The 14102-nt window shown below is 37.5% G+C and overlaps 1 long non-coding RNA gene and 1 other non-coding gene across 2 annotated transcripts; both read right to left on the bottom strand.

Moving 5' to 3' along the window:
- Nucleotides 1–7009: 7009 nt before the first annotated feature.
- Nucleotides 7010–8314, bottom strand: LOC139696772 (uncharacterized). Its single transcript, XR_011702657.1, has 3 exons — nt 8285–8314; nt 8007–8205; nt 7010–7448 (listed from the first exon to the last, which is right to left on the bottom strand). It is a non-coding gene; the product is annotated as an uncharacterized lncRNA (long non-coding RNA).
- Nucleotides 8315–13499: 5185 nt separating this feature from the next.
- On the bottom strand, nt 13500–13571 carry TRNAM-CAU (transfer RNA methionine (anticodon CAU)). Its single transcript has one exon. It is a non-coding gene; the product is annotated as a tRNA-Met (tRNA).
- Between the last annotated feature and the right edge of the window lie 531 nt (nt 13572–14102).

Below are 14102 nucleotides of genomic sequence, written 5' to 3'. Positions count from 1 at the left end.
GCGACAGGCGAGCGCGCCAAGGGAGTGTGGCCTCCTTCACGGAGTCCCGAGCAGGAGGCGCCTGCACCACCTTCGCCTCCTCCTCCTCCACCCTCCTTGAGAGGGGACAGTGTGGCGGTGGGGCGGTTGGTCGATGGGATGGGGACGTCGTCGTTGGGGGGGGAGGTGAGGGGAGACCCCCGGGGGGTTGGAGGGGGGTACCCACGTGCGTAGTGTGCAACTTATATTCCCCGTATCCCCTCACCTGCTCCCCGCGGACCCCCACTTCGCCCTCCCCCACCGCTCTCCTTGCACCCCTATACGCGTACCCCTCCCATCTGCCGACCCCTCCCCCGACCTCTCAACGTCGCTGACTGCCATTACGCATATTCACAGCTGTCCGATAGCGACGACCTTTGATCCACACGGGAGAGCATGGGTAGGAAAAAAATGAGGGAGGGGAACCTGCGACTTCGTCCGCTGGAAGCCGCGTGATAAGTCCGAATACGTAACGAATTCGAATTCACCTCAGGAACTCGCGCGAATTTTGTAAAAGCGCTCTCATCTTCATATTTACAGGAATTAGCTCAAAAGCCTGGACCCCACGCAAACATTATGGGTTGGGAGCGAGAAGTTGGCTTGACTTTAACCCGGCAGCTTTCGAGCAAGAGCGTCGTTGTGATCCCCACAAAAATTGTAGCATTATTCTTTATTTTTGAATATTTTCTACAGCCTCATTTAGAAAAATGTTCTAATATTTAAATAAAATACGATTCATAAATTATATATATATATATATATATATATATATACATAATAATGCGATGAATAAATAGTACGAATTTGTTGAGGGTCGGCTTTTTTTGCTTTTGAGAAGTTTATTCAAGAGCAGGAGACAAATGAAGAAAAACTTTCGAAATCCATTCATTCGCGTAATGATTCAAATCAAATATATCTAAATGGGGACCATAAAGTTGGCTACCTGAGATGCCGAAAGAGACGCCTACTACAATGCCATTACGTTGTTCTTTATGCTTAAAACTTGCTCACACTCCGCAAATAAATAAAGCAGGAAGTGAATCAGCTGCAAGTAACATCAGCGTCAGGAACTCTGGAACACAATGCCCTCCATTTCCGAGGTAATCCCTGAATCCTAACACATAATATTATTCGGAAACTAAATAGACAAAAAGATAAATTGAAGAGCAACGTCTTTAGGACGAAAACATCTCACAGAAGAGATGAGGTAGGTGCAGATACTGCAGTTCTTGAGATCATATATTTATGCCCAACTTGAATGATTAAGATGTACATATGCACTAAAACACCGATATTTACGTATAATATTTTCAATTAAAATTCTATTTAGGACATACAAGGTGTCGAGTGACCAGACTTGATGAAGTTCTATTGATGGGCTAGGTATTAACTTAGCCTGGTGTTCAAATTAAGTTTTCTTCCACAATTGGATTTTTTCATATTAACGCGCTTCTGTTCCTTTAAGAATCGGTAAGAAAAAACTTCCAATCATTCTTCACAACGTAGTTCCTTCTTTACAAACTAAAACCATGAAACTCATCCAAAAATCAGAGATGGAAAGGCAATGAGACCGATGCTGGACGAAGGGAGGAACCCTGCTGGCTGAATGAGGCACGGTGTACCCAACATGAGTTTCGAGCACTCAGTAATTAAGAAATCTCCTTGCCCTAAGTATTTTGCCTCATCGGTCATTTCCAACCCTTTTGGTCTGCCAGCCACACATAATTACTTTCACTCGTATCTTGGATACTGAGTTCAAGCCTTATATTCCTCTAAGAAAGTATTCCTGACATATTCACCTGTTAGAAAGTATTATTATACATTCAAATATATCCATTTTCAGGTCGTTTTCCATATGATGTGCATAGATTTCAAAAATCATACAAGCTCTTAGGAATTGAATTATATCCTGATCCATCCCCAACACCCTTTCGAGGGTCAGACTTCAGAGTATACCGGATCTTTGATGGGCAAAACTGTTCGGAGCTTTCATTCAACCAGGGTAACCAAGTGGTCAAACTAGCTGTCTATCAGAAGCGAGGTGTTCTACGTAAAGTTTTCTCGTTTGAGGAAGAAAATCAAAACTTTCAGAATGTGAGTAAAAAGTAGAGGCCACAACAGGAACTTTTAACGGAGTCATCCGCTAATGTGCATTTCAATGCAACAATTTCAGAGTGTAAAAATCATTCGCCTCGACCAGGATCCTGGTCAAGGCGAATGATTTTTACACTCTGAAATTGTTGCATTGTTTTGTCATTGTAAATATCATAATCTCCTACCATATTCAAAATTAGAAACAATGCAGAAACCCCTTAAGATACGAATACTCATGGAAATCATATAAAATTGGGGATTCGAGAAATAGAACAAGGGTGGAGGACTGTCATAAAACGAGTTTCGGAATCGCTGCTTTGGCGACTTACTGCTCTAGGTCTTTATTTTTCCTGAGGCCCGGCATACTCTTACTGACAACAATTTCGGATGTTTCGCGCAGCATTGAACGCGTAACGGAGAAAAAAATAAACACAAAGACCGGAGAAAAACACACTTCTACAATAAGCGTTCAGGGCGCCAGAACGCTCTCTGTTATCAACCCTAGAAATACCCTAATTACGCTGATGACTGTATATTAGCGAGGACAATGAGGCTCAACATTTTCCCGTTTAATTTCTTGTCTCAGATCAATGAGAGGACCTGGTTGCACAGAATGTTTATATAAAGAGAAATAATTTTAATTAAATTAGTTACTCACGAAAGACTCCCTCTGCTCAGACAGTCCTTTCCTCTTCTTCCTCCCAGTGATGCCCGGTTTCAAGAGGGACAACTCGAATGCATCTCCCATTGTATCATTTCCATCCTGCTGGAAATCATTAAGGTAGAATGAAACTGTTTTCTTCCGCAAACATTTTGTCGTATAGATTTCCAATAATCTTACCGAATAATTGTGACTACTGTCTAGCTATAAATGGAATAAAATCCCTCGAGTAACTATTGTAATTTCAGACGAAACTCCATCAGTGCTTCTCCAACTTCATATCCGCGCGTATTCCTTCAATTTATTCATATCCCATTCATGTAATCGATAATCGATGATGTGGGCAATGACATCGATCATAAAATATATATTTCGATACAAAACAGTGATAATCCCCTCGGTGAACATTTGTACACATTACAGATAGTATAGTAAAAGAAGCATATCTTGAACTTCAGTTGATGAATATTAAAACAGGTTAGGTGCGTTACGAGCGATACACCACTAAATGCTTAGCAAGGAGTAGGCAGTTTTGAGGATGAATATTAATTCTATCAAATTTTGTTCTTGATAGATGAAATTCCTTCGAAGTTGCTTATAAAAAATTAATACTTTTTCCGAAGTAATAATGATAGGAAAAGGCCAGAAGCTGACTGCGCGTTTATAATTAACGCCAGTCCTGTATTCTCATTACTCTTTCGTGGCACGCTCTTCGTGCAGGAGCAGGGGTATCACTCTTAAAGATATATATAAATAACACCAAATGTTCGGGACTTGCTCGATGATCAGCCTCAAGAAACAAAAGCTTTGTCTTCGAAGAAGTAATTTCGTGTTACCTGGTAACTGCCGGGAAAGTTAATTTAATTATAAGTGTCGTGAAACAGCGAACTAGTATAGAATGAGGCGAAAGTGAGGTCTACCGATTGGTTAAACATCGTTTATTATATTATTAATTTTATTTCGATCATTAATTATAGCCGTATTTGGTGTGGAAGCCTATCATACTTTTCAGCGAGTAATGTTTTTGTAATGTGCCTGTGCATCATTTTCGTTTGCTTGATATGGCTTGAGTATTTTTATCTTGGTACTTACGAGTTGAGGGGCCTCGATATTCACACTGAGCTTCTTTTTCCTCTTCTTTTTCTTTACAGGCCCTCGCTGAACAGCAAGCACAACCGTGTTTGACTGACCTCCTCTCTAAATGGAAAAAGAATGCTTGATAATGATATGCGGACATCTCCATCATTTACGCATCGCAATGTATTTTTTCATACTAGGTAAAATGAAGTTAATCTCTTTGGCATGACTATATCAAGGTAACATAAGTGTAGCGTTTGGAATCTTGCAAAAGATTCTTAATTTTGAATTCTTATGATGGATTGTTGACAGAATGTATTTAATACTGAGGTTTTTGTGATTTCATACCATTTCTTTCATATTCTCTATGGATTTAACTGGATGAAATAACAGTCCACTAGGCTAAGATCTTTGAGACATGTTTTTCAAATGAAAACCCAATTTCCAAGATTTGTACATTTTACATTATTAGTAAACCGGTGTTAAGAAAATTTTACATTGGGGTGAATTTCTACTAGTTTTGTTTAAATTATTTCAACAAATGAGCAAAGGATTGGACATTTATAATTTTCTGGCATCGAAGTTATATTTTTGCTTTGTCTGAAAGGGGACCGATCCTTTCTTTTCCCCAACTTGATCTGACCATTTTATCATTTGTTTGATAGATATTTTTCTAGACAAAGCAAGTTACTTTGCAGAATTTCCTATGTATGGCATATCTTTTGATAAGTTTTCTGTATTATTAGATGCTCCATCAACAAGCAATAATGATATAATAAATAGAAATACAAACATTTTGCCTTTTCATATATGTGTATGTCCATGCAAATGGTATTACATATCTTATAATTTAATATATTTTATCAATGTACATTTAGTCTGTTGATGTTGCCTGTGTATAAGTTGCTAGAATTTCTTTATTGATGTGAGGATGGACTGATGGCATTTACTATTGACCTTCAGCGAATTTTATATGCAATATTGGAAATCAGTTATCTATTTGGAAGATTAAACCCTGATTACATTTACAAATCTGGGAGAAAGTTGACATTGAAATAATCTGGTTAGGGTTATTGCTAATAGTTTTGCCCTCATACTCTAGATTACAGCTACTTTTAATTGGATAGTGTGTTTACTTACATACTCAAATGTTGGATAAAACAATTTTTAAAAGACCACTTTTTATACACCTCCAATCAAAGAACATTTTATCCTAGGTTGTTGAAAGCATTCATTGGCACACTCATTTAAGCTATCTCAGCCTGATAATTGAACACATCTGTATGATAGCAAGCCTAATTTCACTGCTAAGTGTTTGAACAGCTGTCATTTCCAGTTTGGATTTCTCTTTGCTTTCTATGAACTTATTCAAATCAACGATAACCCACAGGTAAATTGTTTTTGTAATGAGTATAAATATACCAATATAGAGCAAATCATGAATTAATGAGCTATTGTGGCAAGAGTCCAAAACGGATCAACAAAAGATCAGTGGAAGTAGGTGGAAAACAATAGATAATATAATATCCCCCAGTCTAGAACTATATTAGGGTTGTCTTTAACGTATGCTTGGTCACGACTGTACATGATCTTCAGTGCAGAAATGTATAGCCAGACACCATTCATTGCTTTGCATGAAGAGAGTGAAATATTTCTTGCTGTATTGAATGAAGTTGATTATTAAAATGATTACTATTTAATTAATAAGTTCTAAGAACTTGACTTAATGTACATTAAAGGACCTTGTTCTATTGAGTGGATGCCATAGTGTAGTGTGCCAGTGAACAGAATAATGGGCTACTGGCCAGGGGGCCTGGTTTGGTTCCAGGGGACAAACCTGGAAACCATCAGTATCTCCTGTGATTTGGGTACCAGATCTTCCTGAAAAATTACAGGAAAAGGATTTTACCGCCCTATCGTGTGAATTTCACATGTCGATTGGGTTAGTACTAGAAGAGCCCTATTCTTACCTATGAAAACAACCTTCAGGTTGATTATTGTGGTTAGATCTATTGACCTTTACTTGGCAGATTGGCATTTACACTTTTCATGTGAAATGCTCAGAAAGTATAAACATAGTTATGCAGGCTGCAGAAGCTGTCATCTCTAATTACCAATGAATTGTAATGTGATTGCATATTAAATGAATTGCAACTTTAATTCTAAATCAATTACCAAAACTTTTCTCATGATTTTCCCCATTCCTTGTTTGTATTTCATTGCCTGGAAATTTTGGATGATTAGGATATTAACGTGATATTACTCCAACCTCTTTTTGCAATCAATAATTGGTACTTGACAAAAAGGTTCTCTGTGTTAACCACATAGGAATGGGAGAGCTGTTGTTACATTAGGATCAAGTGAAGAATTTTAATACATAAATTTATTATGGTTTTTCTTGATGCGAAGGCAACAATATACTTTCCATTGGTTTAAATAAATGATTTCTATGATTGATTTCGATTATATACCTAATAGTATAGTAGTGTTAACGAATCAGTATCAACTGGACATATATTATTTGTCTTGCCCTATAATTTCCATTTGCTACATTTTTCAAGAGTGCCTATTTAGAATTAAAATTTAATGAAATCCTTTAGAAGTGCAAAGCATAATTAATAGATACATAGATATGTATGTAAAATGATCTTACTTCCATTGTATTTAACCACAATGCACTCTTTTGAGTGGATTCTTCAGGAAATGCAGGCAAAGGAGGTAGCTTGCTGCTACCCTTTCTTGGAATCGGTGAGGGTGTCCATGACACTGATTGCCTCTGAGTGGTTGGTGTGGACATCATTGTTCGTACTGTCATTGAGGCACTCTCATCTTCAGATTCTTCATAGCCCTTTTTTATGGTTTCCATAACATTCACTGTTGTTGTTTCCTTGTAAAAGTTATGAATACAAGCTTCATCGAACATCATAAGAGGTACTTAACAAATTTTAGAAAAATTGTTACTGTGATGTAAATTAGAATTCAAAATCTCTACTGTCCACATAGTTTTTTAGTGCCTTGTATGTCTACCTAAAACATGGTGCAGTGTGCAATGAAACCATAGTTATTAGTAAATGTTCTTGGACAAGGATCAATTTTAAAAGACAAACCAAAACAGAACTCTCTGATATACAAGCTTAATTGAGATTTATATATCGTTCAGCTAGTTTTGTGGAATTCGTGGCTAACAGTGCATTGTATTACATAATTGTGCCAAGATAAGGTAGCAGTGATGGGATGGGTGAAAATGTAAATGACTCAATATACTTATAAATAAGCAAGTTACAAAGCGTTCTGGTCTCCTTTGAAGTTCTTCACGATGAATTTGCCTGTCCTCCTGACTACGACTCTTCCGTGATGAGAATACTGTTTCAGAGCCAATTTCTCTCGAAACCAAATAATCTGGCTCACTTTTCGCCACCACATCACTGCAACTTTCAGATATTCTCCCCTTCTTTTTCACAGTCCTTTTTTTCTTTTTTTGTTTAATAATACTACCACCATCATCTTTAGTAGATTCTGAGGCAACATAACCAGCATTATCATATGCAAATCTTTCTCTGCTTCTTGGGGTAGGAAGATCTGAAATATCTTCTTCGCCCTGTGAAGACAGTGCATGCAATCAATGCATGTAAAATATTATGGGATTAATCCACATGGTTCTACATATATAATTCTACGACTTAAGGTCATGAATGCTAGTGATCGGTGGCTCATTCCTGTAACTTGGTTACCTGAATGTGATAAATTCTATAATAGAGACATATTATCTTTAAATTAGTTACTAGCCCGAATTTTTGGCAGAGATGTTTTGAAATTAGCTCTTGAACTAAGGCGAAAGAATATTAGCAAACAACTTTCACCTGTACTGTCATGATTTTAAAGTTGATTATGGCCTACCATACCAAAATCACTGCATTCAAGTTGCACAGGTTACTCGAAGTTTCAATATTTTCTTAAATTCTTTATGAGTTGATGATAAAAACAAAAAATGCTGAATAGAGTAATCTTAGCTCGCCGAAGGCACATTCCATGATCAGAGAAACCTACAGAGACTATGAATTACACCAATAATGTTAACTGTTGAATCAATTTCAGTGCCACATAAAACAGGAGTGATTATAACGAAACGAACGTGCCTTGCTAAACCGTTACTCACCCACGCTGACTGTTTATGCCGTAAATTCAAATTCTCGACGACACCCCCCCATGGGGGTGGCTTTGATCCATAATTGCCAATATCATGTTCTAATTTTTCTTCTTCACTTTGCTGAAATATAAGTTTTCTCGAAGCCATTCTGATTATACTGTCATCGACGTGAAGCACCTGTAATTCGTACGCGACCTTTGCGAACAATCTGTGAGAATTGAAATGAGAAACAAACAAAACACATACTGGCCCTGGAAAAAGGTAACAGACGCATATAAAATAACCACCTTAATATAAGAGCGTTTCTTTGGGATTAGTGGTTCCGAAAACTTAGGGTAATTTTCCTGTCCCGAGTTATTGGTTTGCATTTACTGTAACTGAAACTTGGTAGTCTCCTCCAGACAATTTATGACATGTGGATATTTCTTCTGAAACTCCGAGCATTATTGAGAAGACACGATGCCACAAAAACCTTACAAAATCTACCGGGATAAACCCTATTAATTCATATCACCGTTTTTGGTATCTGATGAGCGTTTCAAAACAAACTTCATTTTTGTTTACGTATTGGGGATCATGGGAGAAACACTTGAAAGCGTGGTTGCGGATTATACCGCGCGTTCAAATATTTGGGAAATACTGGGTTTATTTTTGTTATTAAAGATATGAAAGTAGTATAGTACCGCTATACCGTTTAGTAGCTTGTGCCTATATAATACTTATCTTAACTTGTAGAATATCGATAATTATTACTCAACTCTATTAGACATTGCGGGTTTTCAGTTAGCCTTTGTTTTATTACATGGCGGTTTAAAACTTAATCGTTGCAGGAGTAGTGTTAGACATCACTGAATAAGTAATCTTTGTATTTTTCCACAAAAACTTTATTGCACTACTACCGGTTTCGATGCATAGGTGATATCGCCTATGCGTTGAAACTGTTAATGGTGCAATAAAGTTTTTGTGGAAAAATACAAAGTTTACTCATTCAATGAACGTGAATTTTCACAGTGTAGCGCCTGAAACCATCGAACTCATGTTAGACATATTTATCTGCTGAATAATATTGCCTATTGTTTAAAATTGTATTAGAAGTACGAGTGAGTGCGTAAAAATGCTGAAAAATGTTGAGAAGCACATTGAATCTTTCCAGCCACAGTATTTTCCTTGGTCGGAAAACTTTGAGCATCCAGACACCTAATTGTAAGTGAAATTATTGAATTGTATGAATCGATAAACATTATAATTTGGTTAAATCAAGTTTTATGTGTACTTAAAGTATATTGTAATTATTTGCTATATTATCGATACTGAATAGCGGAGGTTAAATACTATCCAGGTGCCTTAAATCGGCTTTTTCGGAGTCTTTTTACTTTAAATCCACGATTCAATGTTTCAATTGATCATGAACATTATTTTGTTAGACAAATTATGAATTGATTATTTCTTCTTTATGCTGTGCTCCTTTCAAAACTACATGCTTTTATGTTAGAATAACTTAGTGTTCTAAACCCTTGAACGGTTACACTAGTGTTTCAGGAATATGGCGATGCAACGTTTAATCGTGTGCTCAAAAGTTTCCATTTCTCAGTGGAATTTCAGTCAGTGATTTAAACCTCCAGTTAACGAAATTTATATTATGCTACAAATAATTAAGATAATTCTTTAATCGACCACCGCTGCTGAAGCCTGGGTGGCGTCCTAATCAGCGAGGCAGGCATGCCGTAGTGGCTATTCCCTTTCTTGCCACACCCCCCTTCCTTTTCAATTTCCCTGGACCTTGACTCAAGGCAAGATGAGGTAATGAACAGGGTCATTAGATTTTGCTGTATGTTTACTTAATATGGGAACTCTACTTTTGTCGATTTAGCTATTTGGTGTGAAATGGAAAACATAAGGGATATTAATTACGTTTTAGCAATTTATTCCTTTTAATGCTTTTTTGGACGTCTCCCTTCGGGTTTGTAAAAAAATGAGCCCGCAATTTCAAAGCTAGGGCAATAACATATTTTGTTATGTAAGGGTATTATAAGGCACTATGATATTTTGTGGAAAATATTCTGCATGGCAACGGGTCCAATCGTTTCAAGACTGCGCGGGTGTTTTCAGAAGTAATAACTCGGGTAGTCTGAAAATAATTCACTAAATTAAATTTTGTGATCAATAATTATTGTAATGAAATTTTTGAAGTATGTGTTTAAAGTAACATACCATGTTCTTCCTTTTTAATGATATTTTTTCTGTTTTAAATATCATACAGCCTCCTTGTTAATATAGTGCGATGATTACAATCGGGAATGAAAGGAAATGTTTGATAGGTGGCACCGACAGAAAGGGAAGTGGAAACAGCCCCATCGCGTTAGTTAAGCCCCACCTTGGGTATGCTGCAAGTGTATGGGATCCTCGCGAAGTAGGCTTAATTTTGGAACAAGTTCGAGTGTAACGAAGAGCGGCTAGGTTTGTGAAAAGTTGTTATGAACAAGGAAACAATGTCACGACACTATTAAAAGAATTAGGATGGGAGCCGCTAGTTGACCGTAGGCTTAAATACAGGTTAAATGTACTTCCTAAATTTGAGGCAGTATCTACTTATCTGAGGATGTAAGGACATATTAAAGGCCCCCACTTACTATAGTAGATGAGATCACCAACGTAAAATCAGGGAGATTTGTCGTTGGTGCACGTTGGTATCGTGGTAGCTATCGTTGGTAGCACGGATAGATTTAAAATGTCGTTTATCCTCGAAAAATTAGAGATCATAATAGACATGACAGCAATCGCGTAGGAGATAATTAGAATTGGTTGTGTATATATCTGTTGATATCTTGCTTGTTTCTTCCTGCATGTTATTCTTTTTAGTTCAATTTACCCGTCTTTTTAATAGTTCTACTGCATGATTTGAATGTACGTATCCTGTTATTAAATATTTTTACATGCAAGTACTTTCTTTCGTTTAATTATGGGTTTTCAAGTGTATGAACAAACAAATATTTGTGTAGAGGTAGCATATTTTGGTTTTGCATGTGGTGTTATTCTAGTTTACGGGTGGTGACTTAACACCCCCCGCCACACGCCCTTGCGATGGCTTGCGGGGTATTATGTAGATGTGAGGTAAAGCATTTTAAAACTTTTCAGTTACTGGATAATATTGAATGCATTGAATGGCCAATATCGCTGAAGCACGATATTCAAGTGGGGTGTTTCAGTTTATTATTATGCAAAATTCACTTCGGATTCCAAGGGAGGCCCTTTCAACAATATTTTACTAAGTCACGCTCTTTGGTGCAATTTAGTACATAATGCTAGTAAGTTCTTCGAGTGCATTAGTGTGGCTTGACCGGAAACGAACCATTATTTACCAGTAGGAAGTCCTCTGGGTAGTCAGAAACGTAGATATAGCATCTTAGTTCAATGAGGTTTTCGGGATGGTTGAATAATTCTAATAATTTCTAAAAGAACTAATTATTCCCACTTTGCAGTGCACTTCTTTTTATCCCGCAGGAAAACCACTCTTCATGAGTCACCCGAAAGATGGCCCAATTGCTTATCACTGTATCGCGAATCATTTTGTATGCATACCTCCCTCCAAATTTTGCCTTGAATTAAGATGGAGTGGTGGCGTAACTGCAAAAACGTGATTTCCTCTAAGAGTTGTGGGGTCGAATACCCATTAATTCATAAGACTTTCTGCTGGCGAATTTCCACACGTTGCATTTCCTTCGGGTTGAAATGCTGGCGACTTCACTGAGTGTATGGCCCGGTTCAAAGCTTCTCACCGCGAACTTGATGAATGTTTTGAAACAGAAGAAGTTTGTGAGGGTGAAACATTAATTGTTTGTATTTGTGAAGATTTGGTAGTCTACCGTTGAAGACAGATTTTGGATGGAAACAAGCAAACTTAAGGCTTCACTTTTCATTTCTTAGCTTCGCCCAAAGCATAACCTGACCTCAGAAAACAATAAACCCTACTTCAATTCAACAATCCTATCTTTTTCTATTCTTTCTCCCCCTGCCTACATAGCCTAACGTTCTTCCCACTAAATCAGACTTCGGCATCCCATTTCCATCATACTGATCTGCATTTACCTTTTCTGCATCCTTAGAGTGTCTCCGTGAATTCCTCACTCCTTTCTCACCACGCCTATTGCTTCGTTTGTTTTCCTTTCCGACCATGTCACCTTTTCCATCCTTCTCCACAACCACATCTCGAAGGTCCCTGAACTACTCCTATAATCGTAGTTCAACGACTATGTCTCTGCGCCGTTCAAAACTACGCCTTATATCAAAGTTTTGGTTAGTCTTTTCGTGACATCCTTACAAATTCATAAAGAAATGTTATTTTTTGCTAGTTCGGTCTCATTTGTAATATGCTGCTAGTATATGGGAATTAGGATTGACTGCCGAATTGGATCGCGTGCCGCATAGATGAGCTAGAATTTTAAAACGTTTGTTCTGATAAACTGAGTAACATATCCAAAATACTAGAGGAGCTAGGCTGAGAATCACTCGCGAAGCGAAGGTTCAATCATGGATAAAATCTCTTGCATTAATTGGAAGGATGTCTCTTTAGCAATAAGTGGAAATTGTATTAATACCCCCATCTTACTACGGTAGGCGTGATCGTACCAATAAAATTTGAGAGATTGAGTTTAGAACAGATTCATCAAAAATGTTATTTTTCCACGAACTTATGGGATCAGAATGATATTAATAACCGCGGTAGGGGTAAAAAGATTCCGGTCAAAATTAGTCTGGTTTGTACACACCCTAGGCTTGCAGGGTACTAAAAATACAAACGTCACTTTCATCAAGTTCCTCCTTGTGAAAGTTTCCTTGCTATATGTAATTCCTCCTCTTATGTCCCAATTAATTCAACCATTTTGGTCAATGACACTTCCAAGTTACATTTTTTGTTTCACCTGCTCTAATTTTTGCCTTCCTATTTTGAAATTTAACCCAGCCTTGAGAGGATATATACGGGTGCGTATGAAATAAATGACCTATGGCGTTCGAACTTGATCGGCATGATATCTTTCCATGTTACTGCATCGTTAAGCTAAATGAATTCTTTTTGCCGTTAGGTTTTGGAGCTTCCTCAGCTCAACGTGACTCTTCCATGTCAATGAATATCCCACGAAACTAAAAACCTCCGAGACAGTGCATATGACAAGAACACCCTTATTTTTCTTCAACCTCTACTTCAATTCAGACGGGTCAGCAAATGTTTTCTCACTAGTTCTGGAATATTTTCCATTATTTTTACTCGAATTTCACCACGGAAATTTGAAAGAAAATCTACATTCTCAAGAGATTGCTCTATTCACTTTGAGGGTCAGGTTATGTGTATGGTTGCGGAACCGCAATGAATTGATACAGGAATAAAGTGTGCGTGATCAAATATTATGTAATTTAAAGTAGACTGGAAATGTACACATTCTCGTCCGTAGATGAAAACAAAGCACCAGAAACGTATATAATATCTATTGAAGGGAAAAAATGTACTAGCAGAGCGTGGTTTCGATCCACGGACCTCTGGGTTATGGGCCCAGCACGCTTCCACTGCGCCACTCTGCTCTTGAATGAATGGGTGCATTATATGCTATCCCTCTATCTTTTAACCCTGTATCGTCAAATTTTGTGGCATTGGACCCTTTTTGAGGGCGTACATTTTAAGGGTCCCTCAATTAATTAGGTAGAATGCAAATATTTCAAAGTGTAAAAATCATTCGCCTACATCCCGGTCAAGGCGAATGATTTTCATACTCAAAATTGTTGCATTGTAATGCATATTAGCGGACGACTCCGTTAAAAGTTACTGTCGCGGCATCTCCCGCAGTTCTTTTAATAAGGTGGAGTGGCGAATTCATTTTTCTTGTGATGGGAAGTTGAAATATCGTCTCATATCCGTGAAAATAGCGTATTGTTTATTTAAAAAAATACAACGACAGGCCGTTATTTGAATTAATACTGTCAGTATTTAGATGAGGAAGATTCACCAGATGTAAGATTTCGCCATTCACCGAATGTAATCTTTTATGAAATAAAAAATATTTTTGAAATTCAGTTCCTAATAATGTCGGGTTTTTGCCCACCTATTTCGCCATC

Source organism: Hetaerina americana, unplaced genomic scaffold (assembly GCF_022747635.1).
Source record: "Hetaerina americana unplaced genomic scaffold, ioHetAmer1.1.p SCAF_7, whole genome shotgun sequence".
In the NCBI taxonomy this organism is placed as follows: Eukaryota; Metazoa; Arthropoda; class Insecta; order Odonata; family Calopterygidae; genus Hetaerina; species Hetaerina americana.
The sequence above is the reverse complement of the archived record's forward strand: the minus strand, read 5'-3'. Positions and strand labels throughout refer to the sequence as shown.